We start from the raw sequence: 25,478 nt of genomic DNA, 5'->3' as shown, positions 1-25,478 counted from the left end.
AAGACCAGAAAAAGCACAGGGCCCAGAACACTGCCTTGGGGAACTCCAGCCTGAACAGGAAGTGGAGATGAGAGAAATCCATTCAGGGCCACAGGTTGTCTACGACCAGAGAGGAAGTCCGCATGCCATGCGTGGGGATTTCCATGGATACCATAGGAGGAGAGTTTGGTGAGCAGAGCTGGGTGCCAGACCGTATCGAAGGCACGTGATATGTCAAGGGAGACAGCTCTGATTTCCTGATTGGCATTGAGGACCTCCATCCATTGTTGAGAAAGCAGAAGCAGCATGTCCAGAGTAGAATGACCTGGTCTGAATCCAAATTGATGATCAGAGATCAAGCCATTGGAGAAGAGGAAAGATTTCATATCCGAAGCAATGATGGATTCCATGACTTTGCTGATAATTGGGAGCAGGCTGATTAGTCTGTAGTTGTAAGGATCGGTTTTTGCACTTTTTTGTGTAAAGCGGTGATGTTGGCTGATTTCCAGGATGCTGGCAGATGACCTTGAGCAAGAGAAAGGGTGAAAAGAACAGAGAGAGGGTGAGATAGAGCGGCAGAGCAGGATTTTAGGACCCGTGGGCTGATGCCGTCTGGTCCAGTTGCAGAATTAGAGTCGAGGTTTGACAAAAACTTCTCCACCTTGTCAAGAGAGAAGGTCACAGAGTCCAGGAGCAGCTGGGTACGACTGGGTAAGGTGGGAACAGAGAGAGATGGGTTTGGGACACAAGATTTTGTAGCAAACACAGAGTTGAGGCATTTAAATTGAATTCAAAAATTGATCCAGACGTCTATTCTCTTTCAAACATTCAAACCGACAGAGGTATTTATTTATCACAGCATCTGTAGAATTTTCACACTTTTACTCAACTCCGTTTCGCTGTTATTTGGTGGAGCAAAAAGTCAACTGAGCTTTATAGATATTATATATATATATAGTTATATTCACACACACGTACGTGGATCCTTTGAGACCTGGGAGGGTGCTGTTACACATTATGAAAACCGAATTAAGGAGATAATAATGAACAACACACTCGTACATTGAGGGTTGTGTGCATGTGTTTGTGTGTGTATAAATGTATGTATGGATCATCTTACTAATTACATCTACTTGTACATTGAAAAATAAATAAATATGGCGTGTCTTGGACTATGTAGAGTATCTCGTTTGCAGAACATTTTTGTGGACCCCACTAATGTTGCAAAACTGTTTGTAGAACATCGGTTGTAAAAGGAAAACTTACCTGCTATCATTTTCACCCATATAAGTGGAAGAAACGCTCTCAAAGGATGTTCTCTCACTCGAAGTTTCCATCATGTATTCTTCGTTTTCTCCAGCTTGGCAAGAATTCCTTATCGCACCTTACAACCCCAGAGAGAGCAAAGTGCGGACTGGAGTTCATTCAGTTCATTCAGGTACAATATTTCCCATTCAGCACTATATATTTAAGCTGACCATCCCTCTCTTGTCATCACATCAGCCACACCTCATTTCCTTCAAATTGACTGACATGATTCATGACGTCACGTTTCTTTTGTTTGGAGTAAACAATGGTGACACTCTCGTTTGCATGACATTCCAACAGTTGTCAAGGTCATGGGCAGTGAGGAAATAGTATTGCAGTATTATATTTCTTTTTTCTTTTCTTATAAATATCATGTTTTCAACATTTTTTATCGTGATATAATTTCTTGGTGATATTTTTCTCCTGATGTCCCTGTTCTCTACTATTGTTGTACTTCCTGCTCTCTCTTTGTTGTTGTCTCCCACTCCCTTTATTATATGTTCGATGTGTTTGCTCTTACACGAGCCTCGACTTAGTATACAAAAAAAATTCTGAAAAAAGCAAACAGGTTTATTGTGTTGTATAATTATTATTACATACATATAAATTTTCCTTTGCTCTGTTATTGCTTTGCCTCTATTATTTAATTATTTATCGTGATTCCAACACGCCGCCCAGCAGGCGGCACTCAAGCATCTCCATACATACAGTAATCTCAAAGCTATGGACATACAGCACATAGATGGTTTCACATAATCATTTCTTGTGATCATCCTTTCTTTTTGGAGTAACATCCCTACATCCCTTTACTTAAAAAAATAAAATAAAATAATATATATATTGTTGCGGATTTGAGAATTGTTGTAAATATCACCCTCTGTCAATTGTAAGTAGTGTCATGATCGTTGTAAATACCTCCATTGAAGTGTAAAGACCATAGGTCGTCCCCTTAGTTAATCCATCGCATGCACGTAGGCCACCATATACCCTTCTCAATAGTTATTTCTTATTCTATGTAGTTTAAGGCTCTGTTTCCCATTAGTTGACTCTGCATTGCATCAGATGACATAAGATAGGATCCCTCCGACGCCCCCATGGCATCTTCAAAATGCCAGTAACTTTGGATGGGGTTATTGGCATCACCATCGCCATTCGGATTGCCAACTGCATTCGTGACTCCATTACGCACGTGGTCAAGGCTCGGAGAAGAAAGGCGTGTCTCCACCTCGTCATGGGAAGGAGGAGTGAGCCAGCCCCGATCAACCAACCAAGCATGAGGGGTTTGGCTTGAGAGGGCGGAGAGAGAACGATCGGGCAGTTTCGCGAACGTTCCAGGGTGTGGCGCTATAAAACCCGTCATGCGGCGCACCCCACCAGAGTTGAGTTCAGTGGAGGAGGAGCAGCAGAGTTCAGTTCAGTGGAGGAGTGAGCACTGAGAGAGTTGAGTGAACAAACCGCAGCTTTGAGTCCACCGCAGCTGAACCAACCGCAGCTTTGAGACCACCGTAGTCCGGCCCCCCTGTGACACGCAGCTTCGACCCGCTGCTACACGGGAACCAGATTGCTGTGGGATCGGTGGCATCGGTGGCCGTCGAGGTCGAGCCCGACATCCCGGGCAGGAGCAAAACTCCAGCTGAACCTTCCTCCCCTTCCAGCCATTCGTTCCTGTCATTCCTATCATCATTCCCCGTGTAAGTCTGACTGTCGTCCGTCTTTTGTGTTGTCCTGGGGTTTAAGTAAGACTGCATAGGTAAGCTAGAATTGCTCTGTGTCCTTCTGATCCTTCCATCCTTCTGTAAATTATTTTCGTTTCTTTCCTTCTCCTTGGTTCCTTTGATGGTGCAAATATTAGTAATAAATTATATTTGTTCTTCCTTACCTTCTGGTTTCCTCACATCCGTTCGTCCTTGTCTTTTTCCAATTGAATACCTGTGGCACGATTTGGCCAATGGTTAAGAATCGGGTCTAGTACTTGCTAATGGTTCGTGCCGCGGCTGCTAATCCGCTCGGCAATTAACATCTTGTCCGAATGTGCATATGGGTGTACCGTTGGCTGCAAGCAACGCGGGGCCCCGGCCCGCGGTTCGCTTGTCGGACGTGTGGGCTGGGATGACGCTTACCTGCGCTCCTGTATCGCAGAGGAAACGGTGCCCGGACAAGGCGTCCATGATAAATAGGAGGCTGCTGGAATGGCCGACGCACAGGGCCGCTACCGAGCGCAGGCTCGGTCGTTTCGCGACTTGCCAAACGAGCACGGCAGGCAACACCTCTTACCCTTGTGGCCGAACCTGGCATGGAAACGGCACCAGGTTTGCGGCGGAGGCGGAGGCCGCGGCTTTTGCAGCTGCGGTGGTGGTGGGCGGGGCATGGCGGCGGCCATGAGGTGTGCATCCGCATCAGCCTCGGGATCCACGAGGTGTGCAGCCGCATCAGCCTCGGGATCCACGACGGCCGCACCGAAACTCGCCCGCGTGTCACAAGCCGCGAAGAACTTGTCGGCCTCGACGGCCAGAGCGCGGGGTTCCCTTATTTTGGAACCGGCCAACGCGAGGCGTACCTGTGCCGGTAGCTGGCGTAGAAAGAGCACCCGGAATAAAAAATCCGGGGCTTTGTCACCCAGCAACGACAGTATGTAATTCATCCGCACCGATGGTCGTGTGTCGCCGAGTCCGGGAAGGTCCAGGAGGCGGTCGGCCCGTTCGCACTCCGTGAGGCCAAACATGGCGATGAGGAGGCGTTTGAGCGCCTTGTACCTGTGGTCGGCCGGCGGGTTCCGCAGGACGGACACGACTCGGGCGGCTGTGCCAGGCCCGAGGGCGGCGATCACGTGGTAGTAACGCGTCTCATCCACCGTGATGCCTCGAAGCTGGAACTGTGCCTCAGCCTGCACGAACCATACCTCGGCCTGGGCTTCCCAAAACTCAGGGAGCTTTACCGCGACCGCGTTGTTTGCCATGGCGCGTTCTGTGGTCAGCGACGGCTGAACCAAATCGGGGTCACCAGTGTAGTGTGGTGCTACGCGCACGACTTGTTTGCCAGAAAAGGTAAGCAACAACGCGTCGGATCCAAAGAGTCTTTATTACAAAGCTCAAACTGCAGCACTGACTTGCTCGGGGCTGCGAGCCCCGTGTATATCCCGAGGCCACGCCTACCCCTCGGGCGTGGCCGACACCCTCTTGGTGCGCGGAATGATGTCACCGCGCCAGCGAGCCATCATGTCCGCCACAATATGGTATATGATATGACATTATATGATATGATGTATGATATGATATGATTATATATGATATATGATATGATATATGGTATGGTATGGTATATGATAGGATATATAAAGTATGATATTGTGGCGGACACAAAAGCCCACTGGCGTGGTGACATCATCCCGCGCACCAAGTGGGCGGTGGCCACGCCCGAGGGGTAGGCGTGGCCTGAGGATATACACGGGGCGCGCAGCCCGGAGCGCGCTAGTGTTACAGTGAGCTCCTGAAATAAAGACGCTTATAAGTTACCGCTTGACCGCTTCCTCCTTGCTCGCAAGCAGCGCGCGTAACGCCGCGCTTTACTGGTGACCTCGACATTGGATCTGCTGGAGCGATCCTTCCACACACGACGCCATTGCCATGGCCAACTTCATCAAACTTCCCGAATTTTGGGAGGCCCAGGCCGAAGTCTGGTTCGTCCAAGCCAAAGCCCAATTTCAGCTTCGGCGCCTCACCGGCGACGACACGCGCTACTGCCACGTCGTCGCCTCCCTCGGGCCCGGCACGGCCGCTCGAGTTGTGTCCGTCCTTCGCCACCCACCGGACGGCCACAAGTACGAGGCACTCAAGCGGCTACTCCTAGCCACGTTCGGCCTCACGGACGACGCACGGGCCGACCGCCTCCTGGATCTCCCCGAGCTCGGCGACACGCGCCCGTCGGTCCGAATGGACCATATGCTGTCACTGTTGGGCGACGAAGCCCCCGGTTCTCTATTCCGGGCGCTTTTCCGTCACCAACTTCCAGCGCAGGTTCGCCTCGCGTTGGCCGGGTCCGTGCTAACCGAACCCCGAGCATTGGCAGCCGAGGCGGACAGGTACTTTGCGGCCGTCACGGACCTCGAGGCTGATGCTGCTGATGATGCTGATCCACAGCATCAGCTTACACAGCATACGCAGCATGCTGATACGCACCTCGTGACCGCCGCCACGCCCCGCCCACCGCCGCGGCGAAAACCGCCACCGCCGGGAAAACCGCCAACTCCACCGGCCTGGCGGAGCCAGCCGCGCTCCTCCAGCTCCACCACCTGGTGCTGGTTCCACACCAAGTTCGGCCACGAGGCTCGGCGGTGTCATCCGCCATGCTCCTTCAACAGGTCGGGAAACGCCCGGGCCGGCGCTCAATAGTGGCGATGAGCGCCGGCTGTTCGAGCAGCCTGCTGTTCATAACGGACACCTTATCCGGGCGCCGTTACCTGTGCGACACGGGAGCGCAGGTGAGTGTCGTTCCCGCCGGTACGTCAGACAAGCACGCCGCGGGCGGGGGCCCTGCACTGCTTGCCACGAACCGGATGCCCATCCGTACATACGGAAAACGCTGCCTCTCTCTGCGGTTCGGAGGGCAGGTTTTCCGATGGACGTTCGTCACCGCCGACGTGCCCATGGCACTGCTTGGCGCAGACTTCCTGTGCGCTAATGGGCTCCTGGTCGACGTAAAGCGCAGACGTCTTGTCCAGGCCGAGACGTTCAGCTCGCTCGCTTGTGCGCTGCCCAGCTCGTCGAGCAGCTCAATGAGCGGCTCGCCGAGCGGCTTGCCAAGCGGCTTGCCGAACGGTTCGGTTCCGGCCACGTTGATCTGTACGCTTCCGGCAGCGGACGCATTCACCCGCCTCCTCGCCAGCTTCCCGGCCCTCACGCGGCCCACCTTCTCGGCGGGGGCCGTCAAGCACGGGGTGGCCCATCACATCCCCACCGTCGGGCCACCGGTCTACGCCCGGGCACGCCGCCTCGAGCCGACGAAGCTGGCGGTGGCAAAAGCGGCGTTCGCTACCCTGGAGCGACTCGGCATCGTTCGGCGCTCGGAGAGTGCTTGGGCGTCGCCGCTACACATCGTGCCGAAGCCTGGCGGGGGATGGCGACCGTGCGGGGACTATCGCCGTCTCAATGACGCCACCACCCCCGACCGCTACCCCGTCCCCCACATTCAGGACTTTTCCGCCCGTTTGGCGGGCATGTCCTTCTTCTCAAAGGTGGACCTCATACGCGGCTACCATCAGGTCCCTGTCAGGCCGGAGGACGTCCCGAAGACGGCGGTCATCACGCCATTCGGACTCTTCGAGTTCCTGCGGATGCCCTTCGGTCTGAAGAATGCGGCTCAGGCGTTCCAGCGACTGATGGACAGCGTCCTGCGCGACTTGGATTTTGTCTACGTCTACCTGGACGATATCCTCGTCGCCAGCGCGTCCCGCGAAGAGCACCTACGCCACCTCCGCACGCTCTTCGAACGCCTGGGCCAGCATGGCCTGATTGTGAACCCCGCAAAGTGCCGGTTCGGCGTCGCCGTAATCGATTTTCTGGGGCACCGTGTCACCAGGCACGGAGCCGTCCCCCTGCCGGCCAAGGTGGAGGCGGTGAAGGGGTTTCCGCGCCCCCGCACGATCAGAGGGCTGCAGGAGTTCCTGGGCATGGTGAACTTTTACCATCGGTTCCTGCCCCGTATCACCCAGCTCCTGCGCCCCCTGCACGAAGCTCTCCGAGGTAAGCCGGGCAAAGGCGACGTTACCTGGACCGAGCAGATGGACACGGCATTCACGGGCGCGAAGCTCGCCTTGGCTAACGCCACCATGCTCGCGCACCCGGCGCCCGATGCACCGATCGCCCTCACCACCGACGCCTCGGACTACGCGGTGGGTGCGGTGCACGAGCAATGGGTGCGTGGAGCTTGGCAACCGCTGGCATTCTTTATTCGGCAGCTTCGCCTGCCCGAACGCCGTTACAGTACCTTCGACCGCGAGTTGCTCGGGCTTCACTTGGCGGTCAGGCACTTCCGCCATCTGCTCGAGGGCCGTGCGTTCACGGCCTTCGTCGACTACAAGCCGCTGATCTTCGCGATGGGCAAGGTCACCGAGCCGTGGTCGGCCCGGCAGCAGCATCACCTCTCGGCCGTGTCCGAGTACATGACGGACATCCGGCACGTCGCGGGGAAGGACAACCCGGTGGCGGATTGCCTTTCCCGGGCCGTCGCCCACGCAGTCCACCTCGGCATCGACTATGCCCGGATGGCAGCGGACCAGGCCGCTGAACCGGACGTCCAGGCCTTGCGGACCGCCGTCACGGGCCTCCGCGTCACCGAGGTGCCGTTCGACGGCGCGGGCGCGGCCCTCTTGTGCGACGTCTCCCTCGGGCGGCCTCGCCCCATCGTGCCCGCGGGCTGGCAGCGCCAGGTGTTTGACGCCATCCATGGCCTGTCCCACCTGGGCGCGAGGGCCTCCCAAAGGTTGATCGCCGACAAGTTCATCTGGCATGGCCTCCGGAAGGCCGTCCGCGGCTGGGCCAGGACGTGCCTCGCGTGCCAGCGCACCAAGGTGCACCGGCACACCCAGGCCCGGTTGGCCCCGTTCACGGTGCTGGAACGCCGGTTTGACCATGTCCACGTGGACCTGGTGGGACCTCTGCCCCCCTCGCGGGGTTTCACCCACGTCCTCACCATGGTGGACCGCACCACCCGGTGGCCGGAGGCCGTGCCCTTGGCGTCGACGACGGCGGCGGACGTCGCGCAGGCTTTCATCGCCACCTGGGTCACCCGGTTCGGCGCCCCCTCAGACATCTCGTCCGCCCGCGGCCCCCAGTTCACCTCGGAGCTCTGGGGGGCGGTCGCGCAGGGGCTCGGGGTCCGGCTGCACCGGACCACGGCCTACCACCCCCAGGCTAACGGCCTGTGTGAGCGGCCTACCACCCCCAGGCTAACGGCCTGTGTGAGCGATTTCACCGCTCATTGAAGGCCGCGCTCCGGGCCACCCTCCGCGACGGCGGCTGGGTCGACAGGCTCCCCTGGGTCCTGCTGGGCCTCCGGACGGCGCCCAAGGAGGACCTGCGCGCATCTGCGGCGGAGTTGGTCTTCGGGCAACCGCTGCGGGTGCTGGGCGAGTTCCTCCCCGACTCCACGGCACCATGGTCCGCGGCACAGCAGCGCTCCGCTCTGCAAGAGACCGCCCAGAGGTTCGCCCCGGTGCCAACGGCATGCCAAGGGCACCCACCGACGCACGTCGCCCCGGAGCTTCGCACGGCGGAGTACGTCTTCGTCCGCCACGATGCCCACTGGACACCACTGTGGCCCCCGTACGATGGGCCTTTCCGCGTGCTGGAGACCGGGGCGAAGCACTTCACCCTGGACATCGGCGGTACTCCTGACCGCGTTTCTGTAGACCGCCTCAAGCCGGCCCACCTCGACGTGGACTATCCACCACCAGTGGCCCGACCCCCGCGTCGGGGCCGCCCCCCTGCGGGCGGACCCCCGGCACCGCCCAGCCACGCCACCCCCCGGTCCTGCACCCATCCCAGGGGCAGCCAGGGGCATCCCACCTGGCATCCCTGCACCCCGGACGCCGCCGATCGCCAGGGGGCGCTTCGGCCGGGTCATCCGTCCGCCCCGCAAACTGGCCCTCCAGGTGCGCGGGAATTCTGGGGGGGCGCATGTGGCGGACACAAAAGCCCACTGGCGTGGTGACATCATCCCGCGCACCAAGTGGGCGGTGGCCACGCCCGAGGGGTAGGCGTGGCCTGAGGATATACACGGGGCGCGCAGCCCGGAGCGCGCTAGTGTTACAGTGAGCTCCTGAAATAAAGACGCTTATAAGTTACCGCTTGTCCGCTTCCTCCTTGCTCGCAAGCAGCGCGCGTAACGCCGCGCTTTAATATGTTGTATGATATGGTGTGGTATGGTATGGTATATGATATATGATTGGCTATGATATTGTATGATATATAATATGATATTATACAATACTAGCAACGGTACCCACCCCACGGGTGGGGCTTTAATTGGGAAGCCCAAATGAAAAGGTAAAAAAAATATTAGAAATTGAAGGCTTTTTTTTTAATTTTAAATGATTCATATAAACATCCGTTGAATCCAACCACATGCAAATCATCAACATCTAAACAGTACATGGCGCCCATTTTGAAAAAAGATTGAATTCTGCAAAACAGAAGGGCCGCGACATTGTCTTTCTCAGTCGCACGTTTATGTGTGAAGAGTGCGCGCCGAATCTGTAACACGGAAGCGGCCGCTACACCTGTTTCTCAGTCGCTTTGCACACGCTGCCATGTTACTTCGGAGCCGCACGTTTGTATAGGAAGAGTTCGTCAGGAGTCGATCTACTCTCTCCTGGTACGTATAATTTCAACAAAAGCCACATCCCTGTTCATGTCGGTAAATATTATTCCATCGTGTTTGGAAAAAATGGAAAATTGGAAAATTGGAAAACTTGGAAAACTTGGAAAAACAATAGTGTGGTGCTGTGCACACACACGACTCGATTGCCAGAGAGGTAGGCCACAACGCGTTGGTACATACAAAGAGTCTTTATTAAGAGCTCGCACTTCAGCACTGGGCGGGCTCGAGCTTAGAGCCCGCATATATGTCCCGAGGCCAGGCCTTGCCCCCGAGCGTGGCCGATCGGCCGATAGGCGGGGCATGCATTACAGTTCCCCGCCTGGACGTTCCCGCCACCTGCTGGTGCGCTGAATTCTTGTCCCTTGTGTCCGCCACATGCGCCCCCCCAGAATTCCCGCGCACCTGAAGGGTGAGTTTGCGGGGAAGCCGGATGACCCGGCCGAAACGCCCCCTGGCGATGCGTGCAGGGCTGAGGGGTAGCGGGACGGCGGGGCTGAGGGGTGCCGGGGGTCTGACCGCCGGGGGGCGGCCTCGACGCGGAGGCAGAGCTGCTTGCGGGGGGTGGTCCAGCTTGAGGTGGGCCGGCTTGAGGCGGTCCACGGAGACACGATCCGGGGCACCGCAGATGTCGATGGTGATATATTTGTCCCCGGTCTCCAGCACGCGGAAGGGCCCGTCGTACGGGGTCCGTAGCGGTGCCCGGTGGGCGTCGTGCCGGACGAAGAGGTACTCCGCCGTGCGAAGCTCTGGGACGACGTGGGAAGACGGGCAAACGTGGTGTGCCGTCGGCACCGGGGCGAACCTCCGGGTGGTCTCCTGCAGGGTGGAGCGCTGTTGCGCCGCGGACCAAGGAGCCATGGAGTCGGGGATAAATTCGCCCGGTACCCGCAGTGGTTGCCCGAAGACCAGCTCCGCCGAGGACATGCGCAGGTCGTTCTTGGGCGCCATCCTGAGGCCCAGCAGGACCCAGGGGAGCCTGTCGGCCCAGCTGCCGTCGCGGAGGCTGGCCCGGAGCGCGGCCTTCATTGAGCGATGAAAGCGCTCGCATAGGCCATTGGCCTAGGGGTGGTAGGCCATGGTGCGGTGTAGTTTGACACCGAGCCCTTGCGCCACCGCGCCCCAGAGCTCCGATGTGAACTGGGGGCCGCGGTCGGACGAGATGTCCGAGGGGGCACCGAACCGGGCAACCCAAGTGGCGATGAAGGCGTGCGCCACATCAGCCGCAGACGTCGCCGCCAATGGCACGGCCTCTGACCACCATGTGGTGCGGTCCACCATGGTGAGGAGGTGTGTGAACCCTCGCGAGGGGGGCAGATGTCCCACCAAGCCGACGTGAACATGGTCGAACTGACGCTCGGGCACCGTAAACGGGGCCAACGGGGCCTGGGTGTGGCGGTGGACCTTTGCGCGCTGGCACGCGAGGCACGTCCTAGCCCAGTCGCGGACGTCCTTCCTGAGGCCATGCCAGACGAACTTCGCCGCGACGAGCTTCTGGGATGCCTTCGTGCCCGGGTGGGACAGGCCGTGGATGGCGTCGAAAACTGGGCGCCGCCAGCCAGCGGGCACGATGGGGCGAGGCCAGCCGAGGCAGACGTCGCATAGGAGGGCCGCGCCCGCGGCGTCGAACGGCACCTCGGTGACGTGGAGGCCCATGACGGTGGTCCGCAAGGCCTGGACGCCAGGGTTGGCGGACTGGTCCTCCGCCATCTGGGTATAGTCGATCCCGAGGTGGACCGCGTGCACGACGGACAGGGAAAGGCAATCCGCCACCGGGTTGTCTTTACCCGCCACGTGACGGATGTCCGTCGTGTACTCGGACACGGCAGAGAGGTGACGCTGCTGCCGTGCCGACCATGGCTCGGCGACCTTGGCCATCGCGAACACAAGGGGCTTGTGGTCGACGAAAGCCGTGAACGGGCGGCCCTTGAGCAGATGGCAGAAGTGTCGGACCGCCAGGTGGAGCCCTAGCAGCTCGCGGTCGAAGGTGCTATAGCGCCGTTCGTGTGGGCGAAGCTGCCGGCTAAAAAACGCCAGCGGCTGCCAAGCACCACGCACCCACTGCTCGTGCACTGCGCCCACCGCGTAGTCCGACGCGTCGGTGGTGAGGGCGATCGGTGCATCGGGCGCCGGGTGCGCCAGCATGGTGGCGCTGGCCAGGGCCAGCTTTGCGCCCGCAAACGCCGTGGCCATCGGCTCCGACCAGGCGACGTCACCTTTGCCCGGCTTGCCCTGGAGGGCCTCGTGCAGGGGGCGGAGGAGCTGGGCGACGTGGGGCACGAAGCGGTGGTAAAAATTTACCATGCCCAGGAATTCCTGGAGCCCCTTGATCGTGCGGGGGCGAGGGAAATCCCTGACCGCCTCCACCTTGGCCGGTAAAGGGACGGCCCCGTGCCTGGTGATGCGGTGCCCCAAGAAGTCGATGATGGCGACGCCAAAACGGCACTTTGCGGGGTTGATGATTAGGCCATGCTGGCCCAGGCGTTCGAAAAGCGTGCGGCGGTGGAGCAGTTGCTTCTCCCGGGACGCGCTCGCGACTAGGATGTCGTCCAGGTAGACGAAGAGGAAAGTTAAGTCGCGCAAGACGCTGTCCATAAGCCGTTGGAACGCCTGGGCCGCATTCTTCAACCCGAAAGGCATTCTCAGGAACTCGAAGAGGCCGAAAGGGGTGATGACGGCCGTCTTCGGGTCATCGCCCGATTGTTCGGGGACCTGGTCGTAGCCCCGGATGAGGTCCACCTTGGAAAACACGGTCGTGTTTGCCAACCGGGCGGAAAAGTCCTGGATATGCGGGACCGGGTAGCGGTCGGGGGTGGTGGCATCATTGAGCCGGCGGTAGTACCCGCACGGCCGCCATCCCCCGCCGGGCTTCGGCACAATGTGCAGAGGGGAAGCCCAAGCGCTGTTGGAGCGCCGCACGATCCCCAGCCGCTCCAGCATGGCGAACTCCGCTTTCGCCACCGCGAGCTTCGTGGGTTCGAGTCGGCGTGCCCGGGCGTAGACCGGCGGCCCGACTGTGGGTATATGGTGCTCCACCCCGTGTTTAACGGCCACTGCTGAGAAGGTGGGCCGCGTGAGGGCCGGGAAACTGGCTAGGAGGCGGGTAAAGTCGTCCGCTGCCGGAACCGTGCAAACTAAACTCGCCGGGACGGAACCTTCCAGCAAGCTGCTTGGAAAGCCGCTCAGTGAGCCGCTCAGTGAGCCACTCAACGAGCCGCTCAGCGAACAAGCGAGCGAGCTGAAGGTTTCGGCCTGTACGAGACGTCTGCGCTTCACGTCGACCAACAGCCCATGCGCACATAGGAAGTCCGCGCCCAGCAAATCCATTGGCACGCTGGTGGTCACGAACGACCATTGAAAGCGCTGCCCTCCGAACCGCAGCGAGAGGCAACGCTTCCCGAATGTGCGGATGGGGTTCCTGCAAAGATTGGCCTCGATCTGTTCAGTTGTTTAGGAGAAAATAGGTTTTAATGTTTTTTTTAGGCTTTTCCCTTAAAACAATACTACGGCCGCACCGTACACCGACCGCGTGTCGCAGGCCGCGAAATACTTGTCGGCCTCTCCAGCCAGGGCGCGGGGTTCCTTTATTTTGGAACCGGCCAACGCGTGGCGTACCTGTGCAGGTAGCTGGCGTAGGAAAAGCGCCCGGAATAAGAAATCCGGGGGCTGGTCTCAAGCAGGGACAGCATGGAATCCATCCGGATGGATGGTCGTGTGTCGCCGAGGGCGGGAAGGTCCAGGAGGCGGTCGGCCCGTTCGATCTCCGTGAGCCCGAACGTGGCGATGAGGAGATGTTTGAGCGCCTGGTACTTGCTGTCGCCCGGCGGGCGCCGAAGGATGGACACGACTCGGGCGGCAGTGCCGGGCCCGAGGGCGGCGACCACGTGGTAGTACCGGGTCTCGTCCGCCGTTATGCCTCGGAGTTGGAATTGAGCTTCGGCTTGCAAGACCAAATGTCGGCTTGCGCTTCCCAAAACTCCGGGAGTTTGACTGCGACGGCGTTGGTAGCCATGGCGCGTTCGGTGGTCAGCAACGGCTGAACCAATCGGGGTCACCAGTGTGGTGCTGTGCACACACGACTCGATTGCCAGAGAGGTAGGCCACAACGCGTTGGTACATACAAAGAGTCTTTATTAAGAGCTCGCACTTCAGCACTGGGCAGGCTCGAGCTTAGAGCCCGCATATATGTCCTGAGGCCACGCCTTGCCCCCGGGCGTGGCCGATCGGCCGATAGGCGGGGCATGCATTACAGTTCCCCGCCTGGACGTTCGCGCCACCTGCTGGTGCGCTAAATTCTTGTCCCTTGTGTCCGCCACAATAGCCTATTTTACTCCAGACGGTCCTAGGATTACCCACCCAAAATATCGTTGTGATCGGTTGAGCCGTTTTTGCGGTACCTTGAAACGGACAGACGGACGGACATTTGGTGAATTATAGTAAGATGATATGACAGAACATGGGTCGGTGTAATAATAATAATAATAATAATAATAATAATACATTTATTTTATATAGCGCTTTTCAAGAAGCCCAAAGATGCTTTGACAGAGTACAAAAAACAAGTGCAAAAACACAAAAATCAATAGGTAAATAATCAAAGCAAAAGGAAGGAGAAGGAGAAGAGATAGTCAGGGGTTAAATGCTGTGGGTTAAATGTTGAATACAGTGTTGAACAAGTGGGTCTTGAGTGATGTTTTGAATGTGGTGAGTGAGGAGGAGTCTCTGATGGTGTGAGGTAGTGAGTTCCAGAGGGTGGGAGCAGCGATGGAGAAGGCCCTGTCCCCCCAGGATCTGAATTTGGTCCGGATGGGGGGGGGGGTCAGGAGGTTGGTACCAGCAGAGCGGAGGTTGCGGGTGGGAGTGTGTCTGGAGAGGAGGTCAGCCAGGTAGGATGGGGCCAGGTTATGGAGGGCTTTGTAGGTCAAGAGGAGGATTTTGTACTGGATTCTCTGGGGGATGGGGAGCCAGTGAAGCTTGTAAAGGACGGGGGTAATGTGGTCACGGGTCCGGGAATGGGTGAGTAGACGGGTAGCGGAGTTCTGAATGTATTGGAGTTTATTGGTGATTAATTGAGGGTGAACCATAGAGGAGGCTGTTGCAGTAGTCCAGACGGGAGGTGATGAAGGCGTGGATGAGGGTTTCTGCAGCCGTGGAGGAGAGGGATGGACTGAGACGGGCGATGTTTTTCAGGTGAAAGAAGGCTGTCTTTGTGATCTGTTTAGTGTATTTGTCGAAGGAGAGGGTTTGGTCAAAGATGATGCCAAGATTCCGGATGTGAGGGGAGGTGGATACTGGGAAACCGTCGATGTTGAGGGCAAAGTTATGGGTGGATTTGGTGAGCGTTTTTGAGCCAATGATGATTATTTCAGATTTATCATAGTTAAGTTTGAGGAAGTTGATTTGAAGCCAGGATTTTATTTCAGTGATGCAGTTTGTCAGGATAGAGTGGGTGGCGGTGGAGATGGACTTGGTGGAGATGAAAAGCTGGATGTCATCGGCGAAGCAGTGGAATTGGAGACCATGACGGCGGATTAAGTGACCAAGGGGGGACAGGTACAGGATGAAGAGGAGGGGGCCAAGAACTGAACCTTGGGGGACACCTTGGGGGAGGGGAGCAGTGGGGGATTTGCAGTTATTGATGGAGATGAACTGGCGTCTGTCAGAGAGGTATGATTTGATCCAAGAGAGGGCAGTGCCGGTAATGTTAAAGGTGGTTTCAAGTCGGGTGAGGAGGATGGTGTGATTGATGGTGTCAAAGGCGGCGCTGAGGTCGAGGAGGATGAGAATGTTGAGGTTGCCAGCGTCAGAGGAGAGGAGAAGGTCGTTGGTGATTTTGAGGAGAGCAGTTTCAGTACTGTGGTTGGAGCGGAATCCCGGATTGGAATGTTTCATACAGGTTATTGGCAGAGAGGTGATGTTTAAGTTGAGTGGCTACAGCGCGTTCCAAAACTTTTGACAGAAAGGGTAGGTTGGAGATGGGTCTGAAGTTGTTTAGGGTGTCAGGGTTGAGTCCAGGTTTTTTCAGAATGGGGGTAACAGCAGCAATTTTGAGGGATGGTGGGACGATGCCTGTAGACAGGGAGGAGTTTATTGTTGCAGTGATAAGTGGAGAGAGAGCAGGAAGGGAGGCCGTGACAAAGCTAGAGGGGATGGGGTCAAGAATGCAGGTGGCAGTTTTCATTCCTATGAGGAGTTCAGAGAGGTCAGTAGGGGAGATTGGGGAGAATTGAGACAGGGGTTGGCAGGATAAGGGGGGGGGCAGGTGGTTTGAGGGGGAGCGGGTACGGTTGTGGTTAAGCTGTTGTAGATGTTGTCAATTTTGCATTGGAAGAATGAAAGGAAGGAGATGCAGTTGTCTACTGTGAATGACTGGGTGGTAGTGTTCAGGGGGCTGAGGAGTTTGTTTATTGTCGAGAAGAGTGCTTTTAGGTTTCCGGAGCCAGAGTGGATAATTTGAGAGTAGTAGGTGGAGCGGGTGCGGGAGAGGGCATCTTTGTAGTGTTGTTGGTAGTCCTTGTCGGCTTGGGAGTGAATTGTGAGACCTGTTTTATTGCGGAGTCTTTCAAGTTGGCGAGCACGAGTTTTCATCAGGCGCAGTTCAGGGGTAAACCAGGGAGCAGAATGGGTGAAAGAAACTGTTTTGGTTTTCATAGGCGCAAGCTGGTCGAGGCAGAAGGAGAGAGTGTGGTTGTAGTAGTCAGTGAGGTCAGAAGGGGTGTGGAGGTCAACGAAGGGAGAAGTGGACATTTTTTCAGAGAGGGTGGATGAGAATGAGGTAGGTGAAAGAGCGTTTAGCTTACGGAAGTTGATAATGCGATAATGCCTTGGTGCTGGGGTGGGGATGTTGATGTTGATGGTCATAGTGATGGCTAAGTGGTCAGAGAGGGTGAGGTCGGAGCCAGAGAGATGGTGCAAAATTAGTCCAGTAGAGCAGACAAGGTCGAGAATGTGACCACGGTTATGGGTAGGAAAGTTGACATGTTGAGTGAGGTTAAAGCAGGTGAGTAAATCAGTGAAGTCAGTGGTTATTGTGGAGTCAGTGGAGTCCATGTGGATATTGAAATCACCGAGGAGGAGGATTGAGGGGGAGAGGGAACAGAGCTGGGTCAGAAAGTAGGAGAAGTCAGACAGAAATGATGGGTGTGGTTTGGGAGGGCGGTAGACGGCAGCCATGACTAACTGTGTGTGACCAGAGAGTTTAAAAGCCAGGTGTTCAAATGATGGAGCAGATGAGATGGAGATGAGGCTGGTCTTGATGTCTTGTCGGTGAATTACGGCAATTCCACCACCTCGGCCCTCCGAGCGTGGTTTATTGATGTAAGAATATCCATTGGACTATCCATTGGGATGTAAGAATAATTCAAATGTAAGAATTACATTTGACCTTTAAGAAACCCAAGACCCATTAAAACCCCGAAGACCCTTTCAAACCTTTGCAACCCTGAAACCCATTAAGACAAAAACGTCCCTGAGGACCATGAAGACCCACAGATACCCGAAGACCCTTGACACTCTTATGAACCCTAAGACCCATAAGATTATTTAAGACACATAAACACTTTAGAGCCTTTAGAACCCAAAGACAATTTCAGACCCGATAAGACCTAAAATATCCAGAGGACCCAAAATAACCTTAAAGACCCAGAAGACACACAAGACCCCAACGACCCTGAAGACCCAGAGGAACCAAAATATGCTAAATACCTTAACAACTCCGAAGACCCAGAGGACCCAAAAGACCCAGAGGACACAAAAGTCACCAAAGACCTTAATGACCCAAAAGACCCTGAAGACCTTTAAAGTCCTTGCACAAAGACCCTGTTGTGGAAGTACAGCTCATACATATGCTAATGAGGGACTGATGGCGTGTTGCTGTGACGTATGTATAATAAAATAGTTCCATCATGGCCGCTCACTGAACGAGTGTGTCTCAATCATTCCCGGGCTTTCGGTTACTGTTACATGGTGGCAGCGGTGTTACTGGCGATTGTTAAATCAGTCGAATTGTAGTTAAGTCTGCAGTTATCGTTTTGGAGATAGTTCTAGGGCATGGCAAGGTATAATCCACCAGAAAACCTCGACTTTTCAAAGTCCACTGGATGGCCCTGCTACAAACGGTGGTTTGATCGATACTCCAAAGCTACGAGGCTGACCGGAGAAAAAGGGGAAGTCCAAGTGATGCGATAGGTCCGGAGGCAGATGTCGTAAGCACCTTTACGTATACTCCTGCTGTTGATGGCGACCATCCTGGTGAAAATGAGAATGCCTTACAGACGGTGTTGAGGAAATTTGATGCTTATTTCATTCCCAAGCGTAACGTGATTCATGAAAGGGCTGTTTTCCGGTCAATGGCACAGCAAGCGGATGAGTCTGTGGAAAATTTTGTGCGGCACCTTTACACTGGTGCTGAGTACTGTGGTTTCCATGATAAAAATGAGGAAATCCGGGATGAACTCGTGTTGGGACTGGCTGACGAGAAACTCACCTTGGAATTTCAACTGAAGGCAGATCTCAATCTGGAAATGGCAATTCAGATGGCAAGAGAATGAGAACTCATTATAGATCAGATGGGTCTTAAAGAGGAGCACTCAACCGCTGTGGAAGAGGTGAGAAGACAAAAGGAAAAACCACGCAAAACGTTTCAACCTCGTCCCATGACCAAGTGTACTCGCTGCGGAGGTTTTGCACATAAGGACAGTCAGACGTGTCCAGCTGCCAAGGCAAAGTGCTGCAGGTGCATGAAAATGGGGCACTATAGAAAGTGTTGTCGTGTAAGGGCAGTTGATGTTGTGATTGGTCATGAGGAAGATACCATGTTTCTGGTAGGTGTGAGTGTTCCGGGTTCCCAAGATCATCCATGGTGTGTGACGGTTGACTTGAACAACTGTTCGGTGTGTTTTAAAATAGACACTTGAGCAGATGTGAATATTCTCAATGAAACGATGTTTGACAAACTTGCTCCAAAACCCAAATTGGAACCTGCGAAATTAGTACTTCGAGGTATCAGTGGGGAAATCCAATGTGATGGTGTGTTCATGACCGATATTGTGCACAAGCAGCGATCCTATCATGTGAAAATGTACCAATAATTTGCTGAGTGGACCAACAGCAAGTGCCATGGGACTGGTTTTGTACACGGGTGAGGTACATGCTAGCATTTTTGCAGACATGAGTTGCCTGCGGTGCAGCCCAGTAAAAATTCTGCTTCAAGACAATGCTGTACCTTACCGAGTTTCTACACCTAGGCGTGTGTCAGCTCCTCTATTGCCCAAGATGAAGGCTGAGCTTAAACGAATGGAAAGCAAGGGTGTCATACATCGAGTGACGGAGCCAACTCCATGGTGCGCCCCCATGGTGTCGGTTCTCAAGAAGAGTGGTGACATCCGAATTTGTGTTGACCTGAAACACCTGAACAAAACAGTTCATCGTTCGAAGTTTCAAATGCCTATAATGGATGAGATACTTCCCAAACTGGCTGGTGCTCCTGTTTTTTCAAAACTAGATGCTTTGAGTGGGTTTGGTCGGTCCCACTCCATCCTGATTCGTGCAATTACACGACGTTCATCACTCCCTTTGGCAGGTATGCCTTCGATAGGTTACCTTTTGGCATCACATCGGCGCCAGAAATCTTTCAACAAAAGATTACACAATTGCTGGAGGGTCACAATGGAGTCGTGTCATATGTTGATGATTCGCTGGTCTTTGGAAGGACTCTCAAAGAACATGATGAAAATCTTGTGCTCGAAACTCTCAGGAAATCTGGTCTCAAACTGAACCAGAAAAAGTGAGAATTTTGGAAGAAGCAAGTCGATTTTCTGGGTCACATGATCGACCACCACGGTGTCAGAGCTTCACGAGCTAAAGTTCAGGTGATCGTGGATATGCACCCGCCTGAAAACAAAACAGAGCTACGCAGGGTCTTGGGTATGATTAATCATCAAGGCCGTTATGTCATTAACCTATCGTCGGTGATTAAGCTGCTGAACTATCTACTTCGAGACGAGACTTCGTGGATTTGGGATCAAAGCCAAATTCAGGCTTTCAAGACACTGAAAGAACTGTTATCCTCTTCAAGGGTCCTAGCATTCTTTGATACAAATAAGGAGACAACCGTGAGTGCGGATGCTATCAGCTATGGCATCGGAGCTATCTTACTACAAAAGCAGTCGAATGGGGGAGTTGAGACCTGTCTGTTTTGCATCACACACGCTAGATACTTCAGAAATCAGGTATGCACAGATCGATAAAGAATGCCTTGCTTCGGTTTGGGCCTGCAATTTGTTTTATCAATACCCGTGGGGGCTACAGACCATTAGGTTGGTCACTGACCACAAGTCTTTAGTGCCATTAATCAACCACAAGGACCTGGATCAAGTGCCTTTTAGATGCCAATGCCTTCTCATGTGTCTCATGCGGTTTAATGTAGTAGCAGAACACGTGCCAGGAAAGTCCATGGTTGTTGCCGATGCATTGTCCTGTAGTCCACTCCCAGCACATGCCTCAGACCGCGAGTTGTCAGAAGAAGTGGACGCATACGTTCATGGAATCGAGGCAGGTTTTCCAGCGTCCAAGGGAAAGCTAGATGCCATCAGAGATGCATCCAGGCTGGACCCTGTTTTGCAACGTGTGATTGACTCCACCATCCATGGTTGGCCTCAGTACATGGATGACCATCTGGATATACTCGATCCGTACTGGGAAAATCGTGGGCATTTGTCCATCTACGAAGGACTGTTATTGTATGACTCATACAATCGTCATACCAACCAACATGAAGGCGGAGATGTGAAAAAGAATTCATGATGATGGACATCAGGGAGTGACGAAGTGTTGACGCCGAGCCAATGATTGTATTTGGTGTCCCGGTATGAGTGGGGACATCAAGGACTATGTCAGTAAATGTGATCATTGCATCAAGTACAGGCCTGCTCAAAAGCGAGAGCCGTTAATCCCTACTCCCCTTCCATCTCGTCCATGGGAACGGATAGCGGCTGATATCCTTGAATTTGACAAGAAACACCACCTGGTCGTGGTGGATTACGACTCCAGATTCAACGAGCTTATATACTTACCGCCTCTCACAAGTGAAATTCTCATTCATAAAATGAAGTCAACCTTTGCTCGTTGGGACATTCCTGATGCTCTCATCTCGGCCAATGGAAGTCAATTCGCATCCAAAGAGTTTGCAAAATTTTCTGAAAAATATGGCTTTGAACATGTGACTGCAAGCGCAAGGTGACTTTTTGAGATATCCTGCTATGTATTGTTTTTGCCCCTATCTCCCAATAGTGAAGAATCACATAAAAAAATTAAATAACTCTCATATCCGAATCCATATTTAGAACTTCACCAAAATCTAATCAGACTTCCTCTCTGGTCATAGTCAACGTGTGGCCCTGAATGGATTTCTCTCATCTCCCCTTCCTGTTCAGGCTGGAGTTCCCCAAGGCTGTGTTCTGGGCCCTGGGCTTGGTCTTCATCAATTATCTCTCCGACTCTCTGGAAAATCCTCTCTATCTCTTTGCTGATAACTCCACTCTCTGCTGCTCCATTCCTCAACCCTCAGATCAGCAGTCTGCAGCCTCCTCACTCTCTGCAGACCTGGACAAAATCACAGACTGCTCAAACAAGTGGAACATGTCTTTCAATCCTGACAAATCTCACACTCTTACTAAGTCTCTCCGAAAAGACCGACTGGACAACCCTCCCATATACTTTCTCAACAATCCTCTTGAAGAAGTTCTGTCACTCAAGCTTTTGGATCTCACTATCTGCCATGATCTTTCTAGGGAAAACCACATTTCAAATCTGGCCTCCAAAGCCAGTCGCCGACTGGGCATGGGCATCCTCCATCGTGCGAAGTCCTTCCTTGGCACGCCTGAGCTCCTCACCACATACAAGGCTTTCATCCGCAGCTCAATGGAATACGGCTCTCCCCTCTGGGTTGGTGCTCCGGCCTCACACCTTGCTCGGCTTCACGCTGTTGAAACCAAAGCTTTCAGATTCATTGGAATCTCCCGTGATGAAGCTGATTGCGAGGGCCTTTCACTCACTCACCGCAAGCAGGTAGGTGGTCTTTCTGTCTTCTACCGACTCCTTTCCGGCTTAGCTCCCCCAACTCTGTCTGTGCTCTGTCCCCCAAATATTCCTGCAGGTCGCATAAGATCTGCCAGCAACCCTCTTCTGGTGAAATTGCCAAAATTAGGACTCTCTGCTCACCTTCACTCTTTCATTCCTCTTTACTCCTGCCTCTGGAACAAACTCCCTCACTCTCTTCAATCCCACTCCTCCCTCCAGGTCTTTAAAACAGCTGTTCACCACCATCTCTTATCTTGTCCCATCCAAAACCTTGATCTTTTCTACCCCCGCTAATTCACTCCAGATCCACTTTTTTGAAATACCAACTTCTTTCCTGGAAATCCTCAGGGGCGGATCTAGGATTTCCAATAAGTGGGGGGGGGGGGGGGTGCGCAATTGATGAGGGCAAAGCCGTAACGCGAGGGTCGAAGGCCCGAAGTCTGTAGCGGGGGGTCTGGGGGTCCTCTCCCAGGAAAATTTGAAAATTATACTGCTCTAGATGCGTTTTCCTGCAATCTGGGGAGAAATATTCATGCCTCAATTTTAGGCAATTTATCCCCGTACGGCACTTTCTCGTGCAAAACGGCACTTTTGCCAAAACGTACAAAACGTACAGCTTGGAAAAAACGGCACTTTCTAAAATCAAAATGGGGGGAGGGGGGGGCGTGCACTGCTTGCGCCCCCCTCTAAATCTGCCTCTGATCCTTGCAGTGTCCATGTGTTTTATACTTCTCCCACCTCCCCCCCCCCCCCCCCCCCCTTCCCATGCATCCTACCCAAGCCCTCTCCCTACCACAGATCTCCCGTTGTCCCTGCTCTCAAATGTTGTGCTTGTGTGCTTCCCCCTCTCTCCCCATCTTATCTACTGCTCCCCCTTATTATGTGTTTTATGTGTCCGGTTTTTTTAATGATTAATGTTCGCTGTTTCACGAGCCTCTCACGATCTTGTATTAAAAAAAACAAAAAACAAAAAACAATTGTCACACACACAACCTGTCCACCAAGTTTTGTCCAAATGTGTCCACAACCTTTTGAGATATCCTGCTATATGTTGGTTTTAGCCCTATCTCCCCAAGGTGAAGAATCACTTGAAAAATTAAATAATTCTCATATCCGAATCCATATTCAGATCTTCACCAAAATCGAATCTTTTTGTCTTTGTCAGACACCCAACCAACCGGTCCACGAAGTTTCGTCCAAATCCATCTATAACTTTTTGAGATGTCCTGCTATGTATCGTTTTGGTCCTATCTCACAATGCCAATGAGGAAGAATCACTTTAAAAATTCTAGTAGCCGGATCCGAATCCGGATCTTCACCAAAATCTAATAGTTTTGTCCTTGTCACATTCGCTACATCTCTGCCAAATTTTGTCCGAATCCGTCCACAACTTTGAGATATTTTGTTCACAAACGGACAGACAACCGGACCGACAGGGGTGAAAACAACCTCCATCCACCTTTGGTGGCGGAGGTAATAACCCAGAGGACTCAGAGCCCAAAAGGACCCAGACGACATAAAATACCCAAGACCCTGAGGATGTAAAAGACCCAAAACCACACACGTCTTGGCGAGGCTATGCAACCTCTGATTCAGTGATTGCTTTCTTGCTTTCACTTGCTGAAAGTTTCAGCCTTGCGTTTGCGCGCCAAAATGATTATACATTCTTACGAATTGTTTATAGTTTTATAAAATCAATATATTGTACTTACTTGTTCATATTTCTGTATACGTCTACCAGCCGTTAATGAACTGAGCGCAACATTACCTAGTTGAATGATATAAAGGAGGGTGTATCATCTCAGTACAATGCAGCGACGCTGGGCTTCCAGGCATTTTGCATCATGTTGGTAATACAGTATAAAGTGAAATTTCGTGACGTTTTACCGTTTCGTTAATCGGTGTAACGCTTTATTTAATGTGGATGAAGTAAAATTCGATGTTTTGGACAAACTGGCTCCGTTTCCGTTGTTTGTGGCATTTGCCGCATTTTTCACTTCGAGTTCAAGAACAAGAACAAGAAGGGATGGTTGTTTTCGGAATGGCCGGTGTGTTCACTGTAGCGAAAGCCTTTCGTGCCCACGTGTGTCTGCACCTCGGAGGGCCGACTCCCCGTGGACTGTCGACGATGACACAACGGACCATCGGTACAGTCACCTCAGCAACCGAAGGTAATGGTGCTTTAAACCTGGAAGTGGAATCTGTAATGCCGTGACCTTCGCTTCCGTTCCTTGGCAAACACTGTACATTTCCTACCGTACTATTACTTCATCTATTAGTATTACCCTGACGCACCGTTCCTTGTCCTGTACCACGTGTGCGCAGTACCTTGACGCACCATTCCTTGCACTGTACCACGTGTGTGCGTGTAGTACCTTGACGCACCATTCCTTGCCCTGTACCACGTGTGTGCGTGCAGTACCTTGACGCATCATTCCTTGCCCTGTACCACGTGTGTACGTGCAGTACCTTGACGCACCATTCCTTGCACTGTACCACGTGTGTGCGTGCAGTACCTTGACGCACCATTCCTTGCCCTGTACTACGTGTGTGCGTGCAGTACCCTGACGCATCGTTCCTTGCCCTGTACCATGTGCGTGCAGTACCCTGACGCACTGTTCCTTGCCCTGTACTACGTGTGTGCGTGCAGTACCTTGACGCACCGTTCCTTGCCCTGTACTACGTGTGCGCAGTACCCTGACGCACCGTTCCTTGCCCTGTACTACGTGTGCGTGCAGTACCTTGACGCACCGTTCCTTACCCTGTACTACGTGTGCGCAGTACCCTGACGCACCGTTCCTTGCCCTGTACCATGTGCGTGCAGTACCTTGACCCACCGTTCCTTGCCCTGTAGCACGAGCATGATAAATGAGATGCTTTTCCATTCCACATTGAACAAATACTTTTCATGGACAGCAACATTCCGCAAGAGCTGTTCTATGATAATCAGGAGAGTGAGAGTGCACAGCACTGAACTTGTCATCATCGTTGGTCAGACATTTGCTAACACTGGGAGCTACAGTTTGAAGATCAAAACCAAATTCCCCCTATTTGAGAACTTTACATTCGCACCGAATTCAGGAAAGATTGATATTGTTGAGGATTTGAGAATCCTGTGTGTAATTTGTTGTAAAATATACCCTTTTGTGTGTTGTAAATATTCCCTGTAAATATCACCCTCCAATTGTAAAGATCAGAGGTCGCCCTTAGTTAATCCATCGCACACACGTAGCCAATCATAGATTTCCCCTCGGTAGTTATGTCCTTAATATATGTCAGTATAAGGCTCTGTGGTCCACTAAATTCATTGCGTTGCATCAATTAAATAAGATAGGTCCCTCCGACGCCCCCATGGCACCTTCAAAGTGCCAGGTTTGCTGGGTTTGCTGCATTTGCCTCCATTGAGCACGCGGTCGAGTCGGGAAGAAAGGCGTGTCTCCACCTCGTCATCGAAGGGTGGAGCCAGGAGAGCCCTTGCCGACCAACCAAGAACGAGGGGTTTGGCTTTGAGAGGGCGTGGAGAGAACGTTCGCGTAGGCTCGAGGGTGTGGCCTATATAACCCGTCCCGCAACGCCCCGACGGGAGGTGGTGAGAGGGATGCATCGGATACAGCAGCTTGAACGATCGGAGCTTGGAGCACAGCAGCTTGAACGATCGGAGCTTGGAGCTCAGCAGTTTGAACGCCGCAGCGTTAAGCTTTAACGGCGGCTGCTCACGTCGCGCACACACCGACCGGACC

General features: G+C 53.6%; 1 protein-coding gene across 1 annotated transcript in view; it reads left to right on the top strand.

The window, feature by feature from the left end:
- Window positions 1–25,478, top strand: part of DHX30 (DExH-box helicase 30) — a 177,319-nt gene that overhangs the window by 14,235 nt on the left and 137,606 nt on the right. Inside the window, exon 2 of the mRNA XM_068126198.2 lies at window positions 1,340–1,417. The gene's annotated coding sequence lies outside the window, so the exon portion shown is untranslated. The remainder of the gene's footprint in view (window positions 1–1,339; window positions 1,418–25,478) is intronic.

Source organism: Myxine glutinosa, chromosome 10 (genome assembly GCF_964187855.1).
Source record: "Myxine glutinosa chromosome 10, kmMyxGlut1.1, whole genome shotgun sequence".
Taxonomy (NCBI): Eukaryota; Metazoa; Chordata; class Myxini; order Myxiniformes; family Myxinidae; genus Myxine; species Myxine glutinosa.
The sequence above is the reverse complement of the archived record's forward strand: the minus strand, read 5'-3'. Positions and strand labels throughout refer to the sequence as shown.